Below are 16,560 nucleotides of genomic sequence, written 5' to 3'. Positions count from 1 at the left end.
AAGTTCCAGTGGAACTGATGCCTAGTTTGGATCTAAGCATCAGAACGCTGACTGGAGGGTGAGTAGGGATTTTTGTAGAGAAAATACAATGGTTCAAGGGAGAACACTAGATTTGTTTATAGGTAAGGCTGATGACTCAAGGGTTTTCTTTAGATTAGACAAAAGGAGCTGATCACTCTTGGCTATGTCTAGTTGGCATTTCTAGTTGGCATCCGGTATCAAGTGGAGTGCCCCAAGGGTCGATGCTGGGGCCGGTTTTATTCAATATCTTCATTAACGATCTGGAGGATGGTGTGGACTGCACCCTTAGCAAGTTTGCAGATGACACTAAACTGGGAGGAGTGGTTGATACGCTGGAGGGTAGGGATAGGATACAGAGGGACCTAGACAAACTAGAGGATTGGGCCAAAAGAAATATGATGAGGTTCAACAAGGACAAGTGCAGAGTCCTGCACTTAGGACGGAAGAATCCCATGCACTGCTACAGACTAGGGACCGAATGGCTGGGCAGCAGTTCTGCAGAAAAGGACCTAGGGGTTACGGTGGATGAAAAGCTGAATATGAGTCAACAGTGTGCCCTTGTTGCCAAGAAGGCTAATGGCATTTTGGGTTGTATAAGTAGGGGCATTTCCAGCAGATCGAGGGATGTGATCATTCCCCTCTATTGAGGCCTCATCTGGAGTACTGTGTCCAGTTTTGGGCCCCACACTACAAGAAGGATGTGGATAAATTGGAGAGAGTCCAGCGGAGGGCAACAAAAATGATTAGGGGGCTGGAGCACATGACTTATGAGGAGAGGCTGAGGGAACTGGGATTGTTTAGTCTGCAGAAGAGAAGAATGAGGGGGGATTTGATAGCTGCTTTCAACTACCTGAAAGGGGGTTCCAAAGAGGATGGATCTAGACTGTTCTCAGTGGTAGAAGATGACAGAACAAGGAGTAATGGTCTCAAGTTGCAGAGGGGGAGGTTTAGGTTGGACATTAGGAAAAACTTTTTCACTAGGAGGGTGGTGAAGCACTGGAATGGGTTACCTAGGGAGGTAGTGGAATCTCCTTCCTTAGAGGTTTTTAAGGTCAGGCTTGACAAAGCTCTGGCTGGGATGATTTAGTTGGGTTTGGTCCTGCTTTGAGCAGGGGGTTGGACTAGATACCTCCTGAGGTCCCTTCCAGCCCTGAGATTCTATGATTCTATGATTCTATGGGTGGTGTTTTCTTCCAGGGAGCTCACAATGCAACTAGGCAGCTTCACTATTTTGATATCAATTAAGGATTCATTACTAGAATTGGTCTGATAATTGCTGAGCTGGGTGAGGGCAGACTAAGTTCATTAGCATCTGGAGCAGAGATTCCCATGATGCAGTGCTTCCCTGCTTTTTCTGGTCCCAGAATTCAGTGTGGTTCTTGGTTCTCCATTCCGTATGCAAATTGAGATGTCTCCCTGTCCCATCTTTCATGCAGATGATGCTAGGGGAGTTGTCTCTGCTCTCCATTCTGTATGCTAATGGAGAATGTCTTACTCTTGTCACCCTTGTCAGGAGGGGTCTAGGTGTGTCTCCCAACGCCCTTCACTGCTCTCTGCAAGTTTTTTCCTCTGGTGGGTTTTGGTTTAAGCAGAGGCTGGGGGCGGGGTGTCTTTCATGAGTCAGGCTGGATACTGCACCTTGGTTCCCCAAGAACACAGAGATGTCTGGTATCAGCTTCTTGCCTGAATAAAAGCTCCCTCGCACTGCTCCCAGGTATTTACTATTAACTAATCTTTTATCATTAACTCTGACAAAGCACATAACCTATAGTGACTCCCAGGGCTAAGCACAATCACCTCTACTGGGTCACCAGTTCTCCTAATTTCAACAAACTACTCATGATCTCCAAACATTTCTAGTATTTCTAGCCAGAACAACAACATGTCAGGGGCACCAAAAACCAAGGTCTCTATCCACTCACTCTCTTCCATAACGTTCTGTCCCATCCTCCCATTCTGATTAACACACGGCAAGTATGCACCTCTCTGACCTTGTCTCACAAAGGCCTCAGGTTATTCCTAGCTACGTGACGCTTGGTTTTCAGCTGGCAGTGGCTGAACATGCAAAATGGCTGACTGCAGCGCTGTCAAGTTCTAGGTACATGCAGGGATGTCAAATTCCAGGGCAACACATGGGACAGATTTCCTGTAGAGAGGGCGTGATGGGGGCACACAGCAGTGGTTTGATTCCCTGCCTGAATGACCCCTGTCACCACCATCCCGTCCCTGAGCACCCAGCGGTGAGCACCCTCCAGGCTCAGCACCCTCCACCTGCCCTGAGCCCCAAGCCCTGAGTGACTCTTGTGGCAGGAATTGGTCTCAAGTCATGTGCTGTAAATTGGGGTCTGTCTCCCCCTGGTTCACTTGTATTTGCAGATGACTGGTGTCTCCCATACTGGGGGGGGCACAATCTAAAAGGGAGGGCACGTGGCTTCCCCACATGTCTCCCCCCCCACCCTGCCCCCAGCCCAGGGCTGCCATTATCTCCCCGTCACCTCCCTGCCCCATGTTACTGCGGGAGCGGGGGAGGGGAGAGGGCCTCTCTCCTTCTGCTGTGCCGGCTCCTCTCCGGCACGTTTGTCTCCACTCTCTGGCAGCTGGGCCTGGGCAACCAGTAGAAGGAAACTGCTTCTCCTGCAGCTGAAGCCAGCTGCTCCCGGTCTCTGCTCTGGGCAGCACAGCAGGGCCTGCCAGAGAGCCTGGCTGGGGAGGGGCAGCAGTGGCCCCCTCCCTGCCTGGGCTTGGCTTCTGGGAGCAAGGGCTGGGCATGCTGGAGGGGTGGGGGCGGCAGCTGCTGTGCTGAAGCAGCTCCAAAGAGCAGCATCCTAGCGGCTGGCATGAGAAGAGTATCTGGTCCACCCCTTCCACTCCCCCCCAGGCCAGCTGCGGGCAGGGTGGGGGCACTTGACCTCCACACAGGGGTGGCTCCAGGCCCCAGCACGCCAAGCGCGTGCTTGGGGCTGCACGCCACGGGGGGCGCTCTGCCGGTCGCCGGGAGGGCGTCAGGCGGCTCCGGTGGACCTCCCACAGGCGTGCCTGCAGGAGGTCATCGAAGCCACAGGACCAGCGGACCCTCCGCAGGCACGTCTGTGGGAGGTCCACTGGAGCCGTGGGACTGACGACCGGCAGAGCGCCCCCCGCGGCATGCCGCCGTGCTTGGGGCGGTGAAATGGCTAGAGCCGCCCCTGCCTCCACATGCCCCCCCCACACACACACATCACTTTTGCAGCGAAGGGAGGTGTTTGACAACCCAAACAGTACAGTGATGGCGCCAGTCAGCCCCTGTGCTACCAACGGAGCGATGAGCCTGGGCTGCCTGTTACAGACCGTGCTGGGGAAGAGGCTGTAGACTCAGGGTCTGTTATCCAGGGACTTGGGCACAGGCTCAATGTCACTGAACCAAAGGCCTGCGAGGGGCCTGGGGCTCGCTGGGACTCTTGGTTTTCACAGATGTTAAAGCCAGAAGGACCCATTGTGATCATCTAGTCTGATCTCCTGCATCCCATGGGCCAGAGACCCCACCAGTGAGTTCTGTGTCCAGCCCAGAGCGTCTGGTTTCACTAGGGTAGATCTGTAGAACTGACCAATCCCCACCATTATTTACCGCTCCACCAATTCTGCTGTCCCTGCTAATATCACCAGCGGTGATTTTATATTATCTTTCAGGTCATTCATGAAGATCTTGCTACCTACCCCACTGGTGGATGATGATTTCCCAGTGATAAGTACCTTGTGAGATCTATCAGTTAGCCAGTTTTTATTTTACGTAGTATGGGCAGCATTGACAATTTGAATTTGTGGTAGGTTTTAAATCAGAATGTCCCGCAGGACTAAGCCAAATACCTTACACAGTCTCAGTCTACCATGTTGTCACAGTTACCTTTATCAACCATTTCTGTAACCTTAACAAAACCCCAGGCTGTTTGCCAGTAATTATGCTGCCAGGCCTTGATTTTTCCTGATTGCAGCCTAGATCAGCCTTTCCATGATTTTCCCCAGGATCAGTTTCAAGCTAACTGGTCTCTAGTTACCCAGGTTATCCCATTTCCCCTCTTAATAATTGGTACAACATTCACTTTCCTCCAGAAGTTCCTCAGAGTTTCAACATTTTTTAAAAATCAACATTAGTGCTTCCAACAGCTCCTTGGCCATGTCTTTTAAATACTCTTGGGTGCCACTTTTCCAGTCCTGCTCAATTAAAAATGATTTTCTTTAACAGCTGCTATTTAACTTCATATCACAGAAAAGCAGGTATTTCTATAGCTCTGTAAGAGATGAGTGTATCTGGGCTCTGATTGGCTGAGATAATTCCACCCAGCAGGCTGGTTCATGACGTCAGTGAGGTGCCTTTGGCTAACAAAGGGAATGTGGGAAAGTTCCCGTCCCAGGGATGAGGTGCTGTAACATCCTGCTGCCCCAGGGTTTCTGCCAAATACATCCTCCCCAAATGCTTGCTCAAGCTCAGGCTCTGGCTCTGCGTGGAGCTGTGGTTCATTGGCCGGCTCTGCTGCACTCAGATTTCCCTGCAGTGCATTAGCAATTCCCTGTCCCCATGTTGTGTTACAGAGCAAATGTCACCCATCCTCATTGCTTGTAACCCCAAGGAATTGATTCATGACATAGCACCTCTGGGAGCCCCTGAGGAGACTGGGGTGTCCTTGTTAGTGGTGGGAACCGCCCAAGGTCCCGAGAAGTCAGGTGCTGATTGAATTACCAGACAGGACAGGCCCCGCAACAGGCACTGACGGCTCTGAGGGTTGATCTTTTCCTGGCCAGGATCAAGGGACATACATAAATACTCATGTTGCTCCACAGCACCAGTTACGACTGACCAGAGGGTCCTACTGTCCCACCTCCCAGATGTAGCAGTGGGTAGGGGCATTTCACAGAGATGGCTTCAGCCACCCCTCTCAGACAGCACCCACATGTTGTCAGATGCTACCGGTGTGGTGCTCTGCTTTCTCCAATTTTGATATCACTTGACTGCGTGCGTGTGTTCCCTCTGTGTGCTGCCCCAGCTCTGCGCAGATAGCTGACACAGCAGACCCGACGAGAACTCCCAAAAACCACAGCGTCTAGTAAGGTACGAAGGCACGTCGGCCAGGTTTATTGCCATATGGACACAATGATAGTTCCCCCTGGATTGTTACTCTACAGAGCATACTACGAGTATGTGCCCCCCTGGCAATGGACTCGGGTCAGTCAGTGGCAGGACTTTCCACTGCCCCCTCGGCTGGACAAAGACACCGCCCCAGGGATGCATCTTATACACAGGTACAAACAAGTTACACATCACTCCTGACGTATTGAGGTGCAACCCTTCTACGTAGCAAGGTACAACCCCTCTACGTAGTAAGGTGCCGCCTCTCACCTTGTACATGTTAGTTCGAACAAAACAACTCTATCCATTGTGATTGACCCAGGCCAGTTGGGTACAGCAGAATAGCTGAAGGCAGATATACTGGCCACTGGATTAACAGTTTTCTGTTCCCTGACTGACCAGAGCAGGGGCTGCTCCAGGCTAACGAGACCACCTGACTCTAATTAACCTGTAAAGAGTCAGGTGAGGCTATTCAGTTAATGTGACCACCTGACTCTAATTAAGGCCCTGCTGATACTATACAAAGGGCTCACTCCAGTCAGGCAGGGGGTCAGGGAGCCAGAGGAGAGGAAGTGCGGCTGAAGGGCTGGTTACTGAAGACACCCTCAAACCATCGTTAAAGGAGCCCTAAGGTAAGGGTGAAGAAGGGAGAAGCAGGAGAGCTGTGGGGAAGTGTAGCAACTCTGGCAGTGCAAGGTTGGCTGCCAACAACTGCTACCATTAGGGTCCCTGGGCTGGAACCCGGAGTAGAGGGCGGGCCCGGGTTCCCCCCAACCCACCACTACAGGAACAGCTCCTGGAAGGGGAAGTCAGGTCCCTGTCAGGACAGGAGGCTGAACAGAGACTATGGGAGTTCTCTCACCAACCTCCTTGCAGGTCTATGATGAAAAGGGCTCAGTAGACTGTAACCCTGGCCCTAGAGAGAAGGGCTACATGGAGGGTCACAGTGAGCCACTGAGGCTAAGCATAAACCGCCTAGAAGCGCAGGACCCACAGGAGCAAGGTCAGAGCTCTGCCACACCATCATATTACTCTTTTGGCCCTGTCATTGGGATGGGCCAGCCTGTTCCTTATTATCTGTGTGGAATGTGCAAGTATGTGAATGTTCTGCTATCTAGTGTTCAGTACCTTTTAGGTATGTATCTTCTTGCAGCATCAGCCCTTTCCTTGCCAGCTCCTGTGAGCAGGGCCTGCCTCTGGCTCACAGCTTAACTTTGCTTTATGTTAGCAAAGTCTTGACCATTGCTTTAGTTCAGGCCTTAGGCCTCATACCGGGCCTTGATACCAAGGTTTATATCTCAGGCCCTCCTCTTACTACACCACAGACCTGTGATGGGCACCAGATCCTGCCCCCCAAGCACCCCACATCTCCTCTAAACCATCCCGCAGGGATCCAGCCTCTCCCCGTCCTGCTCAGCATCCAAACCGTGATGCTAAGAATACGGACCGAAGGGCCAGGCACAGAGCTCTCCTGCACAGACCGTTTTGGTGTCACCATTTTATTTCCCCATTACGAGGTGACAGTTGCTGTCACAATTGCAATTTCCTTTGTAATCTAACAGTTCTGGTGCGTTAGGACCCAGCTCTGAGTGAGCAACTGACCCAGCCTACAATAAAATGTGATAACAAAGTGCTGGCTCATTTCCTCTGGGCAGGGGGCAGAGGAGCTCACTGCTCTCTAGGGTAACATAAGAACGGCCATACTGGGTCAGACCAAACATCCATCCAGCCCAGTATCGTGTCTTCCAACAGTGGCCAATGCCAGGTACCCCAGAGGGAGTGAACCTAACAGGCAATGATCAAGTGATCTCTCTCCTGCTATCCATCTCCATCCTCTGACAAACAGAGGCTAGAGACACCATTCCTTACCCAGCCTGGCTAATAGCCATGAATGGACTTAACCTCCATGAATTTATCCAGTTCTCGTTTAAACCCTGTTATTGTCCAGCCTTCACAACCTCCTCAGGCAAGGAGTTCCACAAGTTGACTATGCGCTGTGTGAAGAAGAACTTCCTTTTGTTTTAAACCTGCTGCCCACTAATTTAATTTGGTGACCCCTAGTTCTTATATTATGGGAACAAGTAAATAACTTTTCCTTATTCACTTTCTCCACATCACTCATGATTTTGTATACCTCTATCATATCCCCCCTTAGTCTCCTCTTTTCCTAGCTGAAAAGTCCTAGCCTCTTTAATCTCTCCTCATATGGGAACCGTTCCAAACCTCTAATCATTTTAGCAAAGAGTCCTGTGGCACCTTATAGACTAACAGACGTATTGGAGCATGAGCTTTCATGGGTGAATACCCACTTCGTCGGATGCATGTCATGCATTCACCCACGAAAGCTCATGCTCCAATACGTCTGTTAGTCTTTAAGGTGCCACAGGACTCTTTGCTGCTTTTAGAGATCCAGACTAACACAGCCACCCCTCTGATACTAATCATTTTAGTTGCCCTTCTCTGAACCTTTTCTAGTGCCAGTATATCTTCTTGAGATGAGGAGACCACATCTGTACGCAGCACCATGGATTTATATAAGGGCAATAAGATATAGTCCTAGCCTAACCAGGTTCCTCTGACTCTCCCTGCAGCACGACAGAGCTCAATATGGCTTGGCCAGCGTCTGCTGTCTAGGGCAAGGCCACTGCTGGGGCTTCTGCCTTTATCTTTAGTTGTGACTTTAAATAACCATTAAAGCAAAAGGGTTTAGGAAAGGCAGATTTTCTACTAGGCTGATCAATTCAAAATCAGAAACAACCCAGTAATAGGAGAGGACAGGGCACGGCAGGGCAGGGCAGGGGTACAGAGTGATCTGAGCTGCTTGGTACCTGGGGTGCATCAAACAACGTGTGTCTTAACACAGTAAAACACGAAGTGTGTGTGTAGGGACAGAAGGGTGAGGATGGAAAGGTGAGTTAAATCTTTGCTGTGTCAGCCCATCGCCCCCCGTGGTGCCAACAAGCGATGAGCCTGGGCTGCCTGTTACAGACCGTGCTGGGGAAGAGGCTGTAGACTCAGGGTCTGTTATCCAGGGACTTAGACAAAAGCCTCAACATCACTGAAGCAAAAACTTGCGAGGGGCCTGGGGCATGCAGAGAACCTTGGTTTTCACAGATCTTAAAGCCTGAATGGACCATTGTGATCATCTAGTCCAGTGGTTCTCAAACTTTTGTACTGGTGACCCCTTTCACACAGCAAGCCTCTGAGTGCAACCCCCCCCCCTTATAAACTAAAAACACTTTTTATATATTTAACACCATTATGAATGCTGGAGACAAAACGGCGTTTGGGGTGGAGGCTGACAGCTCGCTACCCCCCATGTAATAACCTCACAACCCCCTGAGGGGTTCCGACCCCCAGTTTGAGAACCCCTGATCTAGTCTGACCTCCTGCATCACATGGGCCAGAGACCACACCAGTGAGTTCTGTGCCCAGCCCAGAGCTTCTGGTTTCACTAGGGTAGATCTGTAGAACTGAGCGGTCCCCACCAGATCATTGATGAAGACTGTATGGCACTGGGCTGAGAACTGATCCATACAAGACCCCCTACAAACAACCCTGCTGGATCATGAATCCCCATTGACCATTACTTTGTGAGATCTATCAGTTAGCCAATTCTGAATGCATTTAATAGGGGCTACACTCATTTTGTATAGTTCATTTTTTAATCAGAATTTCAAATGAGACTAAGCCAAATGCCTTAGAGTGCTGACATGTATCACGTCGTGGAGTCATAAATTCCAAAGCTAGACGGGACCATTGTGATCATCTAGTCTGACCTTCCGTATAGCACAGGCCAGAGAACCAGCCAGGGTGCAGTGGGTGATGGTCTGAGACCTGAATCAGTGACTGTACAGGAACTCTGGGCTCTGATTTGCTGAGACAATTCCACCCAGCAGGCAGCTCAGGTCATCCAGGCTGTCCCTACAACTAACAAATGGGACATGGGAAAGTTTCCTTCCCAGCACTCAGGTGCTGTAACATCCTGCTGCCCAAAGGTTTCTGCCGAAAAACTTCTCCCCAAGAGGAGATCTGGCTCTGAAAGCAGCTGCTCTATGTTCTTTGGCCAAGATTTACAACAGTGCCTCCGTTTTGGGGTCCTCAGCTGGGAACCCCATAAAGGGACAGGAGTGCTCAGCGGTCAGCCCCTGAGAATCAGGTCCCAGGGACTTGTTTCAGGTCGGACACCCCAAGTCCCATCACTTTGCCATACTCGCCTTTCCTAAACCCTTCTGCTTTAGCAGTTATTTAAAATCACAACTAAACATGAAGGCAGAAGCCAGCAGTGGCCTCGCCCTGCACAGCAGCAGCTGGCAAAGCCTAACGCAAAGGCCCAGCCATACTGGGCTGTGTCAGGCCGCAGGGAGAGTCAGAGGAACCTGGTTACCCCAGAGAGCAGCGAGCTCCTTCGCCCCCTGCCCAGAGGCAATGAGCCAGCACTTTATCTCAGCTCATTGTCCTCTAGGTAAGTTGGTCACTCAGAGCTAGGTCCTAACACACCACAACTGTTAGATTACAAAGGAAATTGCAATTGTGGCAGCAACTGTCACCTCTTAATGGGGCAATAAAATGGTGACACCTGTAACGGTCTGTGCAGGAGAGCTCTGTGACTGGCCCTTCGCTCCGTATTCCTGGCAGTGTGGGGTGGGTGCTGAGCAGGACGGGGAGAGGCTGGATCCCTGTGGGATGATCTAGAGGAGATGTGGGGCGCTGGGGGGGCAGGAGCTGGTGCCCATCACAGGTCTGTGGGTGCTGCCTGAGAGGGGTGGCTGAAGCCATCTCAGTGCAGTGCTCCTGCCCCCTGCTACATCTGGGAGGTGGGACAGCAGGACCCTCTGGCCAGTTGTACCCTGGAGCCTGGCCAGGAAGAGATCGGCCCTCAAAGCTCCCAGTGCCATGTGGTGGGGGCCTGGCCTGTCTGGATAATTCAATCAGCTTCTGACTTCTGGAGGCCTTGGGCTCTTTCCATCGCTAACCAGGACACCCCGGTCTCCTCTGCGATTCCCAGAGGGGCTGTTCCGGGAATCGATCTCTTGGCATTTTGATAAATGAGGGTTGGTGATAGTTGCTGAGGTTTAATGTAAGACCTGGGGAGGGTTGCAGCTTGTCATGGCCTCACAGTGTGAGAGGGGCCCAGATTGGCACGCCACATGGCTCAGCAGTACCCCAGTTCCAGGTTGCACCCCCAGGAACCCATCAGAGTATCACAGCGAGCAGGGTGAAATGCACAGCTTGTTGTTCTGACTGAGATTTGCATTTCATACACCTGAGAAGAGATTTTCAGCGACACTTCAGTGGGGTGGCTGAGAACAGTCAAAGAGGTGACCAGCTTGTTATTTTCTGTTTGCTTATTTCGGGAAAGGGAAGTAGGGTCAGAAAAGCAGGAAGATGAGGGAAGCCTGTGATGCCATTGTGAAGCTGGAGCTATTCAGACTGTAGGCAGCAAAAAAAGGAGAGAAAAAAACATTTTCAAATGACCCTTGAAACATATAGAGTGAAATTTAGGTATGGTAAGAAGGGTGCTGGGATGAGTAATGTGGAATATGTAAACAAGACGGAAGATTTGATGGGAAAGTGTGGGAGGGGCGAAGGTGTTACCAGCTTTGAAGGAATGTTTGACCTTGTTGCTCAGGAGCATTTCCTAAGCATATGTAAAGAGAACGTGAAACAGTGTCCATGGGACAAAAAGGTGAAAACTATGGATGAGATGGCTGCTCTAGCTGATGACTCTGAGCAAACACAGGCATCCATTCTGAATAAACCACAGCGACAGGGGTTTAAACCTGATGGGAAACAGGGTCCCCATTTTACCCCTTGGAAGAAAGAAGGTGGCCAGAAGGCTGGGCACTCACCTCCCCAAAACCATCCCTCTAATCCCTGTCCCAAACCACCCATAAAAACAGAAGAGCCCAGAATGTGCTACCACAGTAATTCCACAGAGCACCTGAAGAACAAATGCCCCAAAGTGGAGGAGAAAAGCCCCCCGAACCCATGATACATGGTTGTCCTGAACCCTGAGGCCCCAGAGGGTACCCAGGCGGGAACACTCATAACGTACCTCACAAGCTTGGTGGAAACTGTGCCCTGAGAACCAGCCATGAAACACATGAAGGTTGTCAACATTAATGGCCTAGAGAGCCTGGGGTGGAAGGAAGGTACAAGGGCCCAGAACCCTCTAGATCAACCAAGGGTGGTCCCAGGAGTCAGTATATTGCTGGGCCAAAGGGCCAAGATTAAGGGTGTGGGCCAAGAAAGGTTCCCTGTGCCACTAGTGAAAGTTTATGTGGAGTGGGAAGGTTTGGAAAGTGATTTAACTGTGGGAATTATGTGAGACACCCCAGTGGACATGTTGGTTGGAATGATTTTTTCCACAAGACCAAGACTGTTGGCATGGTGACCTGTGCAAGAAGGAGTATTGTGTAGGGTCCCCAGAGGGAAAGGGTAAAGTCTCAGCAGCTGCTGAAGGAATGGGGGTGGGTCTCTGTAATCCCTCTGCAGAAGGAGGAAGCTGCATGATTCCAGGCATGGGGGTGGCTGAGAGCGGCTCCTGCACTGCAGCTGAGGGCAGCGTCTCCTCAGAGATGGGGAGTGTATTGCCTGTCAGTGAAAGGCTGTTCCAGCTGTTAGCTGCAAGCCTGTCACAGCTCACCCAGGGGCAGATCCAGCTCCAGGGAGCACAGGGAGATGTGTCCCAGCGGGGAGCCCAGAGAGGGGTGATGGACTCTTAGAAACCACTGAGGAGGTGGGTGCGGGTTCCATTGACTCTGCAGTGCAAAGAGGCAGCGTGATTCCAAGTGTGAGACAGGCAAAGTCAGGCCTCTGCCCAACCGAAGGCGACGTGCCCTCAGGGTCTGGGGCAGGGGAAATATTGTCAGTGAATGAGGACGCTGGCCCAGTTGTTTGCTGTCAGGGATTTGCAGCAGAGCAGAAGGCAGACCCCGTCCTAGAGAGCATAAGGAAACGTGTCTTCGAGGGAACTCCAGGAAGGGAAGGCGGGTGGGGGGAGAAGTTTTCTGAAGAGGGTGGGAAGCTGTATAGAGAACAAAGACCCTGGGCTGCCCTATAGGCAGTTGGTTGTACCCAGCCAGCACCATGGGGAATTAATGCTTTTAGCACATGATGGTCCTTCTGCTGGTCACTGGGGGGTACAGAGGACTTACAACAGCCTAAAGGGGAATTTCTACTGGCCAGGAATACAGAATGATGTGAGAGGTTATTGCAGGGCTTGTGTCATTTGTCTAGAGAGGAAAAAACCTGTAGGACCCCAGACAGCGCCCTGGCGTCCCTCGCGTGTGACACAGGAGGCGTTCCTGAAGGTAGCGATGGACATTGTGGGCCCTACTCAGCGTCCCACTCGGAGGGGGAACAGGTATATCTGAGTGGTGGTAGATTTTGCCACCAGGTATCCTGAGGCCACTCCGAGCAGCAGGGATGGCTTATTGGAAAGCCTGGGAGGTGGGTGGGCGCAAGCCATGCAGTGGCATAGCTGTGGGGGAGGGTGCACAGCACGGCAGATGCCGGGTGCTAGCTTCCCCGGCTGGGAGCTCAAGGACTGGGCAGCCTCTCCCACAGTTATGCCATTGCATGGCTTGCGCCCACAGGAGGAGGAGGAGTTAGCGGAACAGGTGATCCTGGAGCAGTTCACCCACATCCTCCCGCTGCGAGGACGAGCCTGGGTCCTCCGCCATCGGCCTGCAACACTGACCGCCGCCGTCACTCTGATGGAGGACTTCCTAGCAGCAGAAGCACCAGTAGGCCCGGCCGGTCGAGCGGCCCCACCAGGGACGGGACGCCCAAACCCCGAGGAGAAGGTGACCCTCACCCGGGCCGCAGCACCACCCGGGCTCCCGGCTTGAGCTCCAACTCCAGCACCGCGGACGATGCCCCAGAGCCCTCCAAGGGACCTTCCCGGGGCCCGGCCACGATCAGAACGAGCCGACCTAGGACCCTGTTTTTCCTGCGGAGAGAGAGGCCATCTCCAGTGGGACTGCCCCAGATGGGAGTGCACTTTTGGCCAGGTCTACTCCGGGGAGGGTCATGCCCGCCGCCCACAGACAGCCAAGATTACGGTAGCCGTGATTGTTGAGGGGTACCCGACGGTGGCCCTCCTCGACTCAGGCTGCGGGCAGACGTTGATCTGCGAATGCCTAGGCCCCCAGGCCAATGCACGCCTGGGTGAGATCCGCCTGCAGTGCATCCACGGCGATGTAACAGCCTTACCCCAGCACCCGAGCCCAACTGACAATAGACGGGGTTACCCGACGGATGGTAGTGGGCCTCGCGCCAAGGCTGGCATACCCGGTGATCCTGGGCCGGGACTGGCCCGAGTTTCCGGCCGTCCTACGCCAACATGCCGGAGGCAGCCCGGGCCCCGTACCGGCCTTGGAGGGGGAGACCCCGGGAACGGAGGGAGACGAGCGGGAGGACCCCGACCCCCCCATCAGGATCGGGGAGCGGGAAGATGTTTCTCCGGGAGGGATGGAAGATCCCTCGACCCCCACCGACTTCTGCCGGGATCAAAGGTCCGACCCCACCCTCAGCCAGGCATATGAGCAGCTGGCCGCAGTGGACGGGACCATCTTCGATTCCGGTCGGGCGGCCCAGTGGCCGCACTTTGAGTTGCGGCAAGAGCGCTTATATCGGGTCGAGAGGGACCCACACACTGGGGAGCCCTGGAGTCAACTTCTAGTGCCCCGATGTCATCGATGGGCGGTCATGAAGTTGGCCCACGATGTCCTGGCTGCCGGGCACCTGGGCCCCGAGAAGACCCTAGCCAGGATACTGGGGCGCTTCTTTTGGCCGGGTATACACCAGGAGGTAAAGGACTATTGCAGCTCCTGCCCCGATTGCCAGTTGGCTGCCCCGGCAAGAACCCCCAAGGTGCCGCTGGTCCCGATGCCACTAATCGAGACCCCCTTCGAGCGCGTGGCCATGGATCTGGTGGGGCCCCTCCCCAAGAGCGTTGCAGGGTTCCAGTATATCCTGGTGATGCTGGACTATGCCACCCGATTCCCCGAAGTGATCCCTCTTCGTAACATCTCCACCCGCACCATCGCAGGCGAACTGGTAAAGGTCTTCGCCTGCATCGGCTTGCCCCGGGAGATCCTCACGGACCAGGGGACTAATTTTACCTCGTGGCTGTTACAACAGGTGTGTGAACTCCTGGGGATTCAGCAGCTGCGGACATCAGTAAATCACCCCCAGACTGATGGGTTGAGTGAAAGGTTCAATCAAACCCTGAAGGACATGTTGCGGAAGTTGCCCCCGGAGGACCTCCACCGATGGGACCAGTTACTCCTGCTCCTGCTCCTGACGATACGAGAGGTCCCCCAGTCGTCGACCAAGTTCTCACCTTTTGAACTACTGTACGGCCAGCGTCCGAGAGGGCTCCTGGACCTCATGAGGGAGACCTGGGAGCAAACCCCGTCACCCGCCCAGGGTCTCCTAAAATATGTACTCCAGCTCCAGGAGCGCCTTACACAGGCGGGGACCCTGGCGCGAGCAAACTTGAAAGCCACCCAAGAAACGCAGGCCCAGGCTTACAACCGGGGCACACGAACCTGCGACTTTCAGCCCGGAGATCGGGTCTTACTCCTCCCTTCCCTCCAGTGAGTCCAAGATGCTGGCCTGGTGGCAAGGGCTATATGAGGTCGTGCGGAAGGTGGTCCCTGTTACTAATGAGATCCATCAGCCGGACCAGCGGAAAAAGTTCCAGCGGTACCACGTCAACCTTCTCAAATCCTGGCGAGAACGAGAAGGTCTGTTGATCAATCCCTACCCACCGGAACCCGAGCTTGGACCCCAGGTGAACCCTGCCGAGGACCCTGAGGGACGCCAGCTTGGGGAAACACTGATGGAGGAACAGCTCAAACAAACCCGGTGCCTCCTTCAAGCGTTCTCCCGGACGTTTACGGGCCAACCGGGATACACCTCGCTGGTATGTCACCGAATTCAGACTGAGCCGGGGGTAGTGATCCGGGGCGCAACCAGGCCCCTGCCGTATCACCGGAGGCAGATTGTGGAGGAGGAAGTGAGAGCTATGCTAGGCCTGGGTGTGATCGAGCCCTCGCAGAGCGAGTGGCGTAGCCCAGTCGTCCTAGTGCCAAAGCCCGATGGATCCCAGCGTTTTTGCATTGACTTTAGACGTGTTAACGCCGTCTCCAAGTTCAACGCCTATCCCATGCCCCGAATAGATGAGCTGCTGGCCCGCTTAGGAGAAGCCCGCTATATCACAACCCTGGATTTAAGCAAGGGATATTGGCAGATCCCCCTGGACCCAGCCTTTAGGGAAAAGACCGCGTTCACCACTCCTACGGGCCTATACCAATTCATGCGGATGCCTTTCGGCCTTCACGGGGCACCCGCTACGTTTCAGCATTTGATGGACCGCCTCCTCCAACCCCATCAGGACTACGCGGCTGCCTACCTGGATGACGTGGTTATCTATAGTCGCCAATGGGAAACCCACCTAGAGAGAGTCGCCGCTGTCCTGAGGTCCTTGCGAGCGGCCAGATTAACAGCCAACCCAAAGAAGTGCCGCATCGGCTGACAAGAGACCACTTATTTGGGGTACACCATTGGCAACGGGCAAGTGAAGCCCCTCGTGAACAAGGTCCAGGCCATCGCAGCCTGTCCTCCCCCGACCACGAAACGCCAAGTCCGCCAGTTTTGGGGGCTGGCGGGATATTATCGCCGATTCATTCCCCAATTCGCGGCAATGGCCGCCCCCTTGACGGGGCTCCTCACCAAGGACAGCCCGCAACAGGTGCACTGGACCCCCGAATGTGACGAGGCTTTCCGGTCACTCAAGGCAAGCCTCTGTAGGGAGCCGGTCCTCTTTAGCCCCGACTTCAATCGGCCGTTCATCCTACAGACGGATGCTTTGGAGGTGGGGCTCGGGGCGGTCCTCTCCCAGGAGGTGGAGGGGGAGGAGCATCCGGTCCTGTACATCAGCCGGAAGCTGTTCCCCCGCGAGAAGAACTATGCTGTGGTTGAGAAGGAAGCCCTGGCAGCGAAGTGAGCGTATGACGCTCTGCGATACTACCTCCTTGGGGCCCTGTTCACCTTGGTCACAGACCACACGGCCCTTCAGTGGTTGACCCGCATGAAGGACCACAATATGCGGCTCCAGCGGTGGTACTTGGCTCTGCAGCCCTATGCCCTCACTGTTCGCCACAGGGCTGGGAAGGACCACGCCAACGCAGACTTCCTCTCCCGCCTCGGAGATATGGATGGGCCTGGCCCCGCTGTACGGGAGCCAGCCTTGTGGGGTGGTGTAAGGAGGCGCCGTGCCTGAGAGGGACGAGCCAGACCAGGCACCGGAGTGGGTGGAGCCACCACCGCCTGTCCCCGCCCCCTGGAAGTCAAGGGGCGGGACAGGAAGTATAAAAGCCCAGCCCCAGCACTCAGTTAGCAGAAGGTGGCTGTAGAGGACAGAC

The sequence above is a fragment of the Mauremys reevesii genome, linkage group 1 (genome assembly GCF_016161935.1).
Source record: "Mauremys reevesii isolate NIE-2019 linkage group 1, ASM1616193v1, whole genome shotgun sequence".
NCBI lineage: Eukaryota > Metazoa > Chordata > Testudines > Geoemydidae > Mauremys > Mauremys reevesii.
This window is presented reverse-complemented; position numbering follows the sequence as displayed.